This window comes from Oryzias melastigma, linkage group LG14 (genome assembly GCF_002922805.2).
Source record: "Oryzias melastigma strain HK-1 linkage group LG14, ASM292280v2, whole genome shotgun sequence".
NCBI classification, from domain to species: domain Eukaryota; kingdom Metazoa; phylum Chordata; class Actinopteri; order Beloniformes; family Adrianichthyidae; genus Oryzias; species Oryzias melastigma.
The window spans coordinates 21,501,326-21,512,749 of record NC_050525.1 but is presented as its reverse complement, the minus strand read 5'-3'; the positions used below and the strand labels follow the sequence as shown (position 1 = coordinate 21,512,749).

At 38.1% G+C, this 11,424-nt stretch overlaps 1 protein-coding gene across 4 annotated transcripts in view; it reads left to right on the top strand.

Annotated features, from left to right (window-relative positions):
• The first annotated feature begins 10,085 nt into the window (after positions 1 to 10,085).
• The window catches only part of gabra1 (gamma-aminobutyric acid type A receptor subunit alpha1), a 32,682-nt gene continuing 31,343 nt past the window's right edge, over positions 10,086 to 11,424 (top strand). Inside the window, exons 1-2 of one of the 4 annotated variants that reach the window (XM_024265982.2) lie at positions 10,088 to 10,390; positions 10,892 to 11,131. The gene's annotated coding sequence lies outside the window, so the exon portion shown is untranslated. Of the gene's footprint in view, positions 11,132 to 11,424 lie in introns of all 4 variants that reach the window. The other 3 variants (XM_024265984.2, XM_024265983.2, XM_024265980.2) reach the window with 3 other exon arrangements.

Here is an 11,424-nt window from a genome sequence, read left to right as displayed (position 1 = left end):
ACTTGACTTTCTTTTCCTTGTACATCAAAATCTTATTTTAAAGTTACCTGATTGTGTAATGCTATGGTTCTGTAGGTGATTTATTATTTTGTTTTTTTATGTTCTAATCGTAGCACAAATATAACTTCTATAAACAGTAAATTAAGTTAAATGGAACTGAAAAAAAAATATATTGGTATTCTATTCAATTTTGTTTGGTTAATTATTGAGACAAAACTACTGAATAATTAGTTTCTGACATAATACAAATTAATGGAGATAAAGTTTTTTTTTTTTACAAAATTATAAATTATTTCATTTTTCCTATTAGCAGCACTAAATAAGAACTATTGCAAATATTTGTCTTGTCTAATACCTTGATATTGCAATTATTTTTTTAAAATAATTTAAACATTTTTATTTTAGATATCATGACTCAGATTTTTGTCATTTTAGTCATTTAACAAACAAAACTGTAAAACTATAAAAAACATTCAACCTCCAAAAAGATACATTTTTTTCATCTAAAAACACTTGCATCGATGCACTGTGCCGCTTCACCTTAATAGTACATTAACTCTGTTTTTCATTTAAACCCGTTTTTGTAATTCTGGTTAATTAAAAATGTCACACAGGATCCTCGCTTTTTCTTTTTTAGTCAGCACATTTCTTACTGACTTTATTGCAGTGATTGTAAAAGCTAATTACTCATGGGCTGCAACATTTTATGCATCGAAAAACCTTGAAGTCCCACTCTGATCATCATTTGATCCATCTTTGAAGCGTTCCAAGTGGTCTCTTAATTAGGATTATGCCGTCTTCAGACAAATTAATTAAAAAAAAGTCTTTTTTTTTCAGGATATAGTTTCTACCAAGTAGAAATTTACCTCAGAATTGTTTTTTTTTTTTTTACTTTAGTGGCATTTATTAAGGTTTTAGTTTCAGAAAATGATTTTTTTTTTTTTTTTCAGTTGTATTAGATAAGTTGTTTGCGTTGCTGCATGGACCTCAATGCTTACTTTTTTGGAAAAGTTATAAAAATGTGTTTCAAAAATATGCTTTAAATACATTTTGGCTGACCTCTGACCCTTGAAAAAGTTCTGTTTACAGCAAAAACCCAAAAGCTTTGACTAATTTTAACGAAATGTCATGTTTTAGGTAAAGGTTATTTTAGGTCTTTTCTAAAAGGATATTTTATTTTTCCAATAAGTTTGGAAGTTTTCAATGAAAGGATATAAAACAAATTAAAAAATAGTCTTGATTTTATTGTGTCCCCAGAATAGCACCTCCATGCACATTTACAGTTTAGTTGAATTACTAAATGATGGGCTCTAATGAGTTGGGAGATGTGTGAAGAAAAATCGCTCCTTTTTCTTCACTCCCTCTTTTTACACCAACACTTTTCTCTCGCGCACGGTGGCACATTACGGCACCATCCGTTTCTCTCAGTCGCACACAGACACACACAAACGTGCACACACATGCATACACAAATACTCCCACACCTCCAGAAATAGAGGCAGAAACAGTCTCGGTGAATCTCTCAGCCCACGTGTTGATAATGTCACCTTTTCGGTGTTTGATTACCGTGCGCTAACAATCACAGAGCGTCTTTCCTTCTCTGTCTGTCTCCATCGCTTCTCTTCTTCTTCGCTTTTATTTCGGGATTAGTGGGATGTTTGAGGAAAAAAAATAAACACCAGTTGGAAATAATTGCTCTAATTGATGGTGTTGTGCTGTAATTTCACATCTGGGGGATAAAATGAGTTTAAGTTGCTTTTAGATCAGTTCTGTAGATTGTAAACTATTGAAAAATACTGGACAAAAAACATGTAAAACAGACGATACGTTAAATATAATCTGAGAATCACTTCCTAACGTGCTGAAAATGAGGCACAAACTTATAATTTTTTATCTACAATAGAAAAAGTCAGAAAAAAACGTGAATCTTGAGTATTTTTTATCATATTTCACGTGAATAAAGAGAAGATGATGTGAGCAAATATTATACAAGTTTTCATAATCATCTTTACTAAATGTTATCCTCTAAAGGTGTTTCTGTTGCCAAGACAACAGGATGAAAAATATCCATCTCTTTTTTAAAGTAATACATTGTTTTAATACCTAAAGCTAACGTCTCTGCTGCATTTTGGCAAAACAGTTTGACAGGAAGAGGCGCGGAAGAGCCGATTACCATCATTTTTATTCCGTTCCTCTGCTTATTTAGTCCTATTCATATCATGGGCTGGATTCTAAAACGATCTCCGTCACTTCTCCTCACTGACAGGTGCTCTAACATCCCACATTGTGAAAAGACTGAACAAACTGTTGCAGGCCCACACACAGGAAGTGAGCAGTTGCATCTCAGGAGCCGTGTTGGTCATCAACCTCCAAAAAAAAAAAAAACTCTGGGGACTTTGACTGATCTCCTCACTGACTACATCCCAGATGTCCAGAACAACTTGAGGTGCTGTCAACATCAGACGCACGCTGCGCTTGTGAGGCGTGTCAGCTGGAGACTGCTTCCATCCTGGGGCAACAAGAGAAGGTGGTGGACTACAGATGCCTGGCTACCATGGAGCTGCATTAGACGCGACAGAAGGTCCGTCTTTAGAAAGGTAAATGCCTTCAAAACTGAAGCGAAATATCCTCTACCTACTACTATACAGTGCAGGATTTATTTACAGCTGTCGGTCAAGTATAGATTGTTGACAGACGAGGTTACCCAGGATGCTCCTCTCCTCAGGCCTCGATGGTTGCAGTTACAATTGGTTAGAGCTGCCTGGAAAAAGGCCCAGAGGAAGAACAAGACAGAAGTTTATAGATGTGCTGAAGCAGGAGATGAGGGTAGCTGGAGTGAGTGAGGAGGATGCAGAGGGCAGAGGTAGATGGAGGTGGATGATTTGATTTGGCAACCCCTAAAGGTATCGGCAGAAAGGATAAGAACTAGTTTATGTAGTAACATCAGTAAGAGTAACTCAAAAACACTAGACGGGCAGGCTACTGCAAGGAGGACACAGTTATTGGAAAAAAAGTGAGTATATTTTATTCCTTTTTGAGGGGGCTAAAGCTAAATATTTTTAGCAGTTTATTGAGTCTTCCTTTATCCTAAAAAAGATAGGTAGGGTAGTTCAGGGGCCCAAACCGTCGGTTTAATGTCAGACAACATTTTCACTGACTGGGTTGTTTGAGGCTCAAGTGGGGATCCTTTTGTTTTGTTTTTTTTTTAAAGCTTCTAATTTAACTTTTGAGGGTAAATTTTGTCTTTATCTTCTGTGAAATAATTTGGTTTAAAATGTGACAGATTTCCCCTTAATTCATTCATGTCAATGTGGAACCCAAAAAAAATAAATAAATAAATACAATAATGGGATTTCAATTTTTGCCTTGTCTCACATTTAACATGTGATGGAAAGATACAAAAAATCACAATAAGATAATTTTATGATAAAAAATGTGAATTCACTGTTTGAGCAACTGTAGTAGCATTCTTGTAACATTATAGTTATTACTGAATAATATGCTAATTATTCTGCATTATTATTATAGTGTGTGGGAACAACGCTCTCAATAAATCCATATTTGGTGTAAAGACTTTTATTTTGAAATCAAAGGTTCTTCTTCTGTTTCCTTATTGGCTCTTTTCTGTGAAATTAAACTTTCCGAAAAGATATATATATATTTTTTTTTTGTTCACGTTGCTAACTTGCAGGCTTTAATTTAGTGGTCAATGCAGCCGCTTTAAGAAAGTAAAGGATGGATTTTCAAAAGGTGAATGAGCAACTTGACTTGAGTCAAGAATGAGTAAATGCAGTGGGAAGAATGTTGAAGTTTTTCAAAATAAAACTTCCTCAAATATCAAATTCTCACAAAAGGTAAAAATGTAGGTCATGCCCCACGAGTGTAATCCATAAACTTCCTTTTATGTATAATACATGTTTCTCATTTAGCTTCTCAGTTAATTTAAACTGAGCATTTAATCGAAATGAAAGATGGTAAAGAGAACACCTGTAGACAAGTGTGACACTTATTCCTATGCACTTTATTTATTTATTTTACGGCAGCACTGAAACTGTCTGTAGGTATCATTCTACTTACTTTCTTCCATTTTATTCAATACAGTTTTCTAATTTCTCATTTTTGACCCTTGATTAGGAAACATCACAAGCCCATCAAGCCAAAATCAAATCTGTTAGTTTAATTCACTACCTGTTATAAAAAATAATGAACAATCACCAGTTCTCATTCATTAAATCATTTTCTGAATCCACTGTATCCATTTTGGGGTCAAGGGGTCACCGAGCCGACTACAGTTGGATAGGGGTGTGTATTGGCAAGAGTCTAGTGATACGATACATTTCACAATATAATCCAAGACTGCTTTTTTTTTTTTTAAAAAAAGAGTATGACTTGGGAAGAAAAAAAAAACTAACTAGCTAACTTTAAAAATGAAGCATATTCCTCTAAAAATAAATACATGAAATTAGAACAAACACAAAATATTAAATGGGTAAATGTGCTTCATCATTATGAAATACACAAGTGTAGGTAACAAGGGTCATTGAAGTAACATCACTCTGGTGATTTACTGTGAGACCTTTCCGCATGACATGATTGGCAGCAGTCGCTAAAAACATCATCATCATCCAAGGAAAGTGTTTGAAGGAAAGCAACGAAGCAGCCGAACAGATGGCCGGTGAAATTTTAATGCCCAGGCCAAACTAAACTGTTGCTGTGCTTGGCTAAATCTGAGGGTTATAATCAGTGTTATGTAAACTGATGAGTGAGAGCGCCGCCGCCGCTGCTGCTGCGGAAGCTGCTGCTGTTGCTGCTGTATGGTCTGCCTCCGCTCTGTGGCATTGCTTGCCTGCTTCCTCAGTCCTGTAGAGATGTCGAGGCGTTGTTTGTTTTCATGAGCTCACATGCTCTGTGTTTGGGAGGGACGGAAAGACCAGAGCCGCTGTGGATGGAGACCAAATCAGATAAATAAATAAAAAAATAAATAAATAAAACAAGTGAAGGTAGTAGAAGGTAGTAACACAGTTTTTATTTAATTAATATTTGTTCACGGATATATTTATTAGAAATAAGCTGCTGAACTCTTGACTGCAATACCTTTATTGTCCACTAGAGGCTGGCTAAGGAAAGATGTGAGTCTGACATATTTACTATTCATTAAGAGATAAAAAATAATAAAAGTAAAAAAAATAGTTAAAAGATATTAATATTTAGGATCTATGATAGTATAAAATTCAAAAGTGTGATTATTCATTCTGTATTTAAGAAAATATGTTTTCAGTTTTAACTTTTGTTGCTTTACTGTTTCCACTGTTGCACAGATTTGTGTTGTTGTCCATCGGTGAAGTCGTTCTTTCACTCCAGCAGATCTGTGCAAATGGATTTCCTTTGCATTAAGGTTTTCTTTTTCCAAAGCTCTTGAGAATTCCCGCTCTCATCTTTCACTGACCTCATTACATTTTCTATCAACCTCTCATTGGGAAAAGACAAAGGAAGTCATTTCTTTGACTACTTGAATAAAGCTCTTGGATCGCTGTGACATAAAGAGGAAGGGGTGGATCTTACTCTGTTAAACTTGAATGAAAGAAGAAAAAAAAAAACTTTATTGAGATAATCTTAAAAGCTCACACAAGGAAATAAGAAGTGGACTAAAATTGAATTTGTTGTCGATGAATCCAGCTAATCTTCACATGGCAGCATGCTAACCATTGAGCTTCAAAAACTTTGATATGAATGTGTAAAGTGACTGACTGATAAATGAATCAGAAATATCAGCTAAAATACATCTGGTTCATTAGCTTCATTTGTGCACATCTATAGACTTCATTTATCGCTATACATATATGATAAAGTGGAGTCTAACTGATTTGCAAAAAGGAAATGATGAATGTATTGATGGTGCACAGCAGCACACTTATAAATTATGGATTTTTGGTGGGTTTGCATATATGATCTAATTTGAAGAATTGAACTCTGTACTTCCTATTTGCCTTTTTTACACGACGTAAACAAGGTATGTGGTTATATTTGCTTCAAAGTGCAATTTATGAACACGTTTGCAGCTTAACTTCTGTGCTATATGGAGACTTCATATTGAGAATTCCCTAATGTGACTATACTCCCATATGTGGACATTTCTGTTTGAATTTCATGCTTTTGCAACTTTTATTTTGTTTATTTTTAAAGCTACATTTATTGTGACCAATTAAATATTGTCTAATATCTTGCTCATTGATCAATATGCATATTTTTTTGTTAAAAGCTTGCATTGTAAAGCTGCACAAAATGATTTTATCGCTTTTATATGCATTTTCTTACATTATTTGTAATGCTAATCAGCAGCTCACACCTCATCCCAGCTTCTTATCGTCTGTGTATATAATATTTCCCAAAAGTAGCTGTATGAATCCCTAAAATACCTTTCAAATAAACAGATTTAAACAACACACAAACCAGGCTAATCTCATCAACCTCCTTTCTTTAAGTAGGTCAACACAGATCAAAATTCTCCATGCGGTGGATTTGCTATAAACAGCTGTATGCATGTACGACCTTGGTGTTCACATGCTTCTTTCTGCACAACACAGACTTTTGGTTTGGCACTATATTTTTTTGACACACCTATAGAAGTGCAGTATATGCGCAGCATATGTGCCCTATATCTGTGTGCAAAGCTATTTTATATGAATAAGTGTGTATGACTTGGTGTGTACCTTTGCATGCATGCGATACACCGGACTTGACCTCAAAGAGTGAGTCAGAGAAGCTGATTGCAGAGAGCAGCTCGCAGAGGGGGAGCCTGCTTTTGTCTTCTGCAGCAGCAGCCTGATTTCTTCCCCAGGATGACTGATTGAGGCAAGTCACTCCTAATGCTCAGCAGGACGGGAACTACAGACTCCAGTCAAAGTAGCTTTTCGTCCGCTAGGAAAACTCAAAACGACAGGTGCCCAGCAGTTTGAAGACATTAGCATCTGGCTTGAGCTTTCCAGTCCACTTGAACGATTTCTTTATTCATTTTTACAGGAGCTTTGAGGATTGTAACGCTTTGATTGACTGGGAGTGTTTTAGAGCTGAAAGATGAAACCAGACGAGCATTTGAAAGTGAATCGCTCACTGTGGAGTATCCGGACAAGCAGTCCACGGTCAAGGCTCACCAGCGCGATTTCGGCCATGTGGCACCAGGAAAATGATAAGCCCAGGAGGTGAAAAAGTCAAGTGCAAATCAAGCTTTAGTGCTGTAATTAAGCTGAGCTACTGCACTTGGGTTTATCTCTTCCATTCTGTTCTACTCTTAGAGTTAACCTGGGGGGAGCCATGCCTGCTCCTGCCTGCTGGACAGGGAGGGACTTTAGGACTGCAAAATAATAGAGATTTTTAAATGTATGTCTGCAGATATCCTAAAGACCCTGTCCAGTAATATTTTGTGCTTTAATAACACATTCCCAGTGGTCTTTTAGTTATAATTACGTTGTTTTCGCCAGAATAAAGTTTTGCTGGACATAGTTTCTGCAGAGCTGCAGTACTTCAAATCTGAGTTGTGGGCGAGACTGTTGGCGTAGAGCAGGGGTCTCAAACTCTATTTACCTTGGGACCCCTGAAGGCAGAGTCTGGCTCAGCCTGGGCTGTACGGGGTTCCATTTGTGCCAAAAGTATGCTTTCACGTCTATTTTCAATCTCTGTATTTTGGTCCATTGTCTGTGTCAGGGGTCTGCAACCTTCAGCAGTAAAAGAGCCAATTGGGTCTTTTGCTTACTGATTAAAACCAAGTTGGAGTCGCCGAGTCTTTTTTTTTTTTTACCCTGTAGGAAAATGTTTCAGTGCTTTGATTTGTTATTTTTATAATGCATTTTTTGATTGAATAAAACAAAAATGTAGAGGGAATTTGGTAGTTTTCTAAAAAAAACTATGAATTGCTTTTTTTTTCTTTTTTGGCTTATGACAGAAGTTCGTATGAAGTCCTTTCAAAATAAAAAAACGGCATATGCCGAACATGATCCCTTTCAGTGGAGCTAATCACTCCTATGAAATGTTCCATATAACTCGAGACAAACAGGACATTTTCTCTTCGTCTTTAGTGATTTTGTTGAGAAATCAAGGCCGTGTGACGTCAGCAGGGATGTAAAAAAACCTGGTTTATCTTACTTCTAGGTGCACCTCAGCCATAAAATGATAAACTTAGCTAATCTAAATGAAATCAATGCTAATTTAGTACTTTTAAAAATTACTATTTTATTTTTCTTCAACCAGTGAGCCACTATAGTTGGGTAAAAGAGCCAAAGACCCCTGGTCTATTGAACATTTGTTCATGTCTACGTACTACGAAGTATCTTCTGCTTGTCCTGTGAAACAACAGGAGCTAACGACACTAGCAACTGTTGCTATGGACTTTTTTTGACGACAATAGCAAATGCAAAGTTTTAGGGATAAAGCAAGTTAAAATATATCAAAGAAAATACAAAGCTATGATCAAAGAAGCGCAGACAAATGTTCAATAAACTTGTTCAGTAAACATAGACAATGCAAAAACATTTTGGCACAAATGGAACCCCATACAGCATCCAAAATGTGAACTTCAATACTAAGGTGGGGGCCGCATAATATCAACTTGGGGGCCACAAATGGCCCTCGGGCCGCCAGTAAAGCAACCCCACCCCCTTCCCATCACCCATTATGGAGCATTCTAATTATGCGTTCTTCCTCTAGCTTACAGCTCCTCACACTGCCAATTTTTTTTCACAATAATTTGAATAAAGACATACTCATAAATACAATGTTATGCTTATTTTTCTTTATTTATGTCCTCCATTATTAGAAAAAAATGTCACAAGAAGATGTTAAAAATGCAATTTATGAGGAATGCAAACAAAGTGGATAACAGAAAACATTTATGTTTTTTTTTTCTGTCTTACTGATGCCACTTCTTATAGGTTAAAGTAACCTAAAAATAAACAGGTGTGTTATTTGAAAGGTTAAACAGCTAAAACAAAACTCCCCTCGGGGTAATGGGCATATCAGATGTGGGAGATTGAGGGTTTCTGAAGAACTTGAGAAACTGTTTCACAAATCATATTAAAAACATGCAGACACGAACTTCTCCCTGTGGAACTCAAAAGTTAACTGCAGGTTGCTTTTCCTGTTGACATTCCACTGATGATGCTTCCGAGAGCCAATTTACCTCAGTGGGTTGTTTGAGTTTGTGAGAAATGAAACAAATTATCATCAAGTATAGAAATGTGATGCATTCACAGGCAGAATGGGGAGGGTGTCAAAATAATATTCTTCCAAATTTAGAAGGAAACGGGCACAGCGAGTGATAATTTCCCCCAAACCTGCACATCTCCCACCTAAATTATCCTCATCCAACCCACCCACTGACGCGCACGCACGCACGCACGCACGCAAATTCCTTCCTATCATCAGCCCAGAGATGGAGCTCTGAGCAGGCAAGTCGGCTGTGCTTTGCTGTCTGCATTCACCAGTTTGTCCTTCTGCATTGGGCTTTTTTTAAAGGAGGTCTTCGGCGCGCGTGCATGCGTAAAGACTCCAGTTTTCCCAAACGCACGATTATTGGGAGCCATTACTTTTCTACTTTGAAACATCCGTCGAGAATAACATAAAAAATAAATAAAAATCACACAGGCACGTGTTGTTTGTGCACGGATGCACGTGCACGGGCAGATCAAGTCACATGCAGCGACAAAATAGGAGGCTGAGTAGTGACATTAATTGCATCTATCACCATAAATATAATCATTACATTGTGAGCGCGCGCCTGCAGCATCAGGTTCATAGAAACTTGCACCAACCAGCCATCTATAAAGATGGACCTCCGTGCGTTCCGAGGATGCGGGGCGCAAGAGGAGAAGTCCGTGACGTCCTCGTAACTAATCACGCACATGCGTTACTTTAAGCACGCGTGAGGAGGCATCATACAGGCTCATCCAGGAAACGTTGCACTGCAGACCAGACTGACGTGACTCCACTGCCAGCTCACTCTGCCTATAATGAAAATTAACCCCCTGCAGTCAAAATTCAGGGCGTAAAAGCCACTTTCCCCTCCATCCAAAGCGTGCGGGATTTGATGGAAACATTGCGCCCCTCGCATTTGACGTGGAAACTGTCAATAAGAGCGTCTGCCCTCATCCCCGGTCGTTGGTGATTAAAATGTCCCCTGATTTGTAGTTTAACTTGCAAAACGCAGATGACTACAGAAATTTCCGCCCCGCTTTTTCCCCCCTCTCTCATTCTTGCAGATGCACGCAGCTCCGCGCTCCTCTCCACGTCGTTCTGAGCTCAGTCTGGAGCGGCGCGGCTGTGGCAGCACAATATTTGGCTGTAAACAGTGACACGGGGAGCTGTGTTCTCGATGCGAACTGTGGGCTTTTAGGAGACGGTGAGTGTTGACTTGTGGGGGATCCAAAGGAAATAAGATTTTTCTCCAGATCCAAGGAGGTCTCTGAATCCGTTTTGCCTCCTTGTCGCAACTACTTGGTATGCGTTTTTATATCTATATATGACTGGTACTCTCGTCCATATGATGCATTAGATGTCTTGGAGGAGATGAGATGAAAGGATGGAGAATTGTTTGGTAATCATCACGTAGGAGTCGCAGACGGATAACGCGCGATGGGGGTAAAACAAGGAAAATCTAAGCGGATTTTTATTTAGCAGCCACTGAAAAGAGATTAGGGCGACAGCAGTGGAAGTTAAATTGTGCTGCATATAAAATGGGCGGGCTAGTCTTTGTGTTACGTTGGCACAGCCTATTCTAAAATTAAACAGGCTGCGCTTGGACATGCCCTGTTTGCAATTCCTTCATCTGGACGCACGACCGATGAGGAACCTTTAGATATAGGCTGTAAATTATTATGTATATATGTTTTTTTCTTTGTAGTTTAGCAGAACAGTTCTGTTGCTGACAGGCTGAGAGTTGAACTCACCACAGAACCACCAATGAACAGTGAGAGAGACCTGCGCATATCGTCACCAGCCGCTTCTCCAGACTCGAGCTAAAAAAAAAAAAAATCGCCAGATCTCAGATCACAGTGGATTTTCTTCTCATTCATCCGGCTAGAAAAGGATATTCACAAAAGTTTGAGGATATAGTGAGCGGAACCGAACATACCCATCTGCTGTAAGTGATATTCTCCATTCTCTTACCTATTTTTTTGGATTTTTTATTTTTATTTTTAACGTATATTGATAGGGATGTTGGTGGACAGAATCTAGTTTTTTGTGGAAACAAAAAAAGAGGTGTATTTTCTGGCCGTTCCAGGGATTCAGCACCACGGACAGCGCACCGACCGAACCAGCGTCGGCGCACATTTGCTTAATTACTCCGCTTGATCGTCACGGATGCATTTAGAGCAGCCTTGCGGGGATGCCAGCTGAATGATACATTTCTGTCAGGATGTGTGCATAGGTTAG